This window comes from Hordeum vulgare, chromosome 2H (genome assembly GCF_904849725.1).
Source record: "Hordeum vulgare subsp. vulgare chromosome 2H, MorexV3_pseudomolecules_assembly, whole genome shotgun sequence".
In the NCBI taxonomy this organism is placed as follows: Eukaryota; Viridiplantae; Streptophyta; class Magnoliopsida; order Poales; family Poaceae; genus Hordeum; species Hordeum vulgare.
In genome coordinates, this window is record NC_058519.1 from 212262284 (window position 1) to 212266321 (window position 4038).

The following is a 4038-nucleotide window of genomic DNA, read 5'->3' on the forward strand; positions in this document are numbered from 1 at the left end:
AAAAAAAGGAAAAAGGGTATATAAATATGTATGTATATGCACATGTATGTTTGTGCAAAATTATATATGTGTATATGGATGTATATGTATGTATGTTGGTATGTACAAAAACATGTGTACATATGTGTGTGCGTTTTGTGTATGTGGTGTTCGCTATCCCAATGACATGCGGGGCCACACCCCTAAAATATGAAAAAAATAGAAAAAGTAAAATTAGTTTTATAAATATTAAATATTAATAAATTAATTAATTGGATTAATTATTTCTTTAAAACAGTAATTACTCTTTTGGATATTTAGGATTTAATATAATAATAATAAATAGATAAGTATTTAGTTAAATTATAATGTTTAAGGGCTCCTTTGATTCAAAGGAATTCTAGAGGATTGAAGTCCTTAGGATTTTGTCCTACATTGGTCCTTTGATTCATAGGATTGGATCCCATAGGACTTTTTCCTATGGAATCTTTTGTAGTACATTTCATAGGAAATCGAACATCCACTCCAACCTCTTTTATAATTCCTTTGTTTATCCTATGGCGTCAAACACTCCTTGCTAATTCTATAGAGTTCAAATGGACATGCCACTCCAACCCTCTACTTTTCCTATTCTTGTGTTTTCAAAATCCCACGGATCAAAAAGCCCTAAAGATTAGGTAGGTTAATTAAATAAAATGTTAGCTAAATCTATTAACTAAAATAAATTTAATAGCCTAAGTAGTGTATGACAGTTGGGTCCCACCCCATTAATTAACCTGATTAAATATTTATTTAACCCTAATACTAAATGTTCCTATGACACATGGGACCCATTGGTCATATTTGACAGTCAAAACCCTGTTGACTGCTGATGTCGTGCTGACATCACCACGATATCATATATAATTATCTAATATAATTAAATCTGTTAATTCCTAAATAATTAATAAAACTTTAAAAATCAATATAAAATAAACTATAAGTCACATGAAAATATTTTGAACATGAAAGTTCATGTGCAAAACGAGATGAACCACGGTACGCTGTCTATTCGTGTGTCTCGCGTCCCTAGCATAGAAAACGTGGAACTTTTCCATCGTTTTCGTTTGACCCGTAGTAGCCAGAGACCAGGGAAATATCATTTGATATTTTCCTGACACGTTTATAATGGATAGTACTGCGTTAGCTCATGCCTAGCCGTGCATCTTGACATGTCATGCTTAGTGATTGCATCTGTGTTTATATTTATTGTTTCTCCCCCCTCTTCTTACCAGTAGACCTCGAGACTGACGCTGCTGCCGGGTAGGAATAGCCTCCTGACGAGCAGCCCTTTGCCGCAGAGCAACAAGGCAAGCAAACCCCCCTTGATCATCCCTATATCGCCTATTTCTTTCTCCCTTGCATTAGAATTTTTTCTACTGTTGTAGATAGATCCTTTTCTTATGCATAGCTTAATTTTGATGAACTCATACTTCACTGCACCTTAAAACTGTTTAGTATAGGTGGAGCAGCCATCCCCTCTGACCCTTAGTCCAGTTGCCCCCACTTTATCATCAAGTCTCGATCCCTGATCGACAAGCGAAGACCTGACACAACTTACACCCCCCTTAGTTGTACGACGCTGAAGGGCTACTATCGGGAACCGAGGGTGACACCTCATGAAGTACTCACGATGCTATCTCTATAGTGTAGCTAGTCGGTCGTGGTTATTGAGGGTGATTCCTCCTTCACCACTCCCGACGATGACTCTGTCATGTAACTTCTCAAGTGTGAGACCCTCGAGGGTGATTCCTCTAAGTCCACTTTGACGGTTACATTGTTCGGAATCCAACGAGGGTGATGCCTCGGATCCCCGTGATGTTACAACCACACATTTACTTGACCTTGTTACTAGGAACAATGATGAATAAAAGTTAGGCGGGTGGATTCCCACGTGGATGTGTAGATTAGTTAATTAAAATTTTAATGGATTTGGGTATTTGATCTGGGTTGGTCGGATACCTTATTTCGCACTAACCGTCTACGTGGGAGGAGTTATGGGTACTCGACTTTGTGGTATCAACCGAACCTCTTCAGACGTCAGCAATGGAGCTGCGTGTGCCCGAGTGGTCCGAACAGGCATCACGCTTGTGATGGGCCCATGACCCCTGCGTGCTTAGGATTTAGACCGGCGGGCTGGCCTCTCTATTGAGTCTAGGTGGGGCTACGACGTGTCGATGTTCCAAGGCCGGGCATGACCCAGGAAAGTGTGTCCGGCCAGAGTTTATCAAGCGAGACGGGGAATATGTTGTGCACCCCTGCAGGGAAGAACTTATCTATTCGAATAGTCATGTCCACGGTTACAGGACGACTTGGAGTTGTGCCCCGATCTTATACAATTACAACTGTTACTTAACTGGAATGTTTGCTCCGGGATTGCTTCCTCGCAAGGAGTCGAGGGAGAATCTCTAGGCATGACCTCATATTAATATTGCTGCAACAATATGACTATTATTTGTGTTACCTGTTCTATTCTAGTCTATTGCTCTAAGACCCCTGAAGATGCTAGTCTTCGATAGGACTAGGCTTTCCCTCTCATTCTTGCATTGCTGCAGTCAGTCCACATATAAACCCCTTCCTTTGATATTCATGCATACTTAGCATAGTTTTGATGCCAGTCTTGTGAGTAATTTGGATGAGTACTCACCGTTGCTTTGCTCCCCCTTTTCCCCTTGATCCGATGTCGCGACCAGATGATGGAGCCCAGGAGATCGAGTATCCCGTCGATGACGACTGCTACCCCGACGGTGCCTACTACTACGTGGAGGCAGCTGAAGACCAGGAGTAGTTAGGAGGCTCCCAGGCAGGAGGCCTCGCCTCATTCGATCATTTTATCTTTGTGCTAGCCTTCTCTAAGGCACCTCATGCTTAATTTTTGTACTTAGATATTTGTTGCTTCCGGTGAGTCATGTTTTTATCGATCTTCTGTATTCTAGCCCTCGAGGCCCGTGTCTTGTAATATGAAGCTTGTATGTTTTATTTGTGTGTAGAGTTGTGTTGTGATATCTTCCCGTGAGTCCTTGAGCTTGGTCATACGCATTTGCATGTATGATTAGCGTACGATCAAATCGAGGGCGTCATAGGGATGCTGATACATCTCCAATGTATTGATAATTTATGAAGTATTCACGCCATTTTTGCCTACGTTTACAATATTTCTATATGGTTTTGATGCACTTTATATGATTTATTTAGAACAAACCCGGACTGACCTTGTTTTCAACAGAATTGCCAAGGTCTTGTTTTTATGCACAAAATAAAAGTTCTTACAATAGCCCAAAACTTTTTTATAATTTTTCTAGAGAAAATAAGAAATATTGGAGCGAAGAACCACCGGAGGGGAGCCATGTCTAGGCAACAAGCCAACAGGGTGCACCCACCCCGTAGGCGGTGGGCGCGCCATGATGGATTGTGGGGCCCATGTGGCTCCGTTTAGCCTGATTCCAATGCCAAAAATTGCATATATACAGAAACTTTCAAAAATAAAAACAACACTTCCGCTTCAACGCCGCAACTCTTTGTATCGACGAAAAAACCATCTAGAGCCTTTCCAGTACCCCGCCGAAGAGGGGAAATGATCTCCGGTGACCATCTTCATCGTCCCGGTGAGGCCATGATGAGGAGGGAGTAGTTCACCCTTGGGGCTGAGGGTATGTACCAGTAGCTATGTGTTCAATCTCTCTCTCTCTCTTGCTCTCTCTCTCGTGTTCTTGCATCACGGGCTTTGTTAATATAGTTGGATCGTATGGTGTTCTTCCCTTGCTATCTGTGATGAATTGAATCTTTCCCTTCTAGATTTCATTATGTTGGATTGAATATTGGATTTGAGAACACTTCATGTATGTCTTGCAAGTGGATACCCGTGGTGACAATGGGGTATTCTATTGATTCACTTCATATATATTATGACATTAACTTGCGGATTCCGGTGACCATGGGGATCTATGCATAGGGGTTGATTGCACGTTTTCATACCACGTTCTCTGATAGAAATCTTTGGGTACTCCTTGAAGTCTTTGT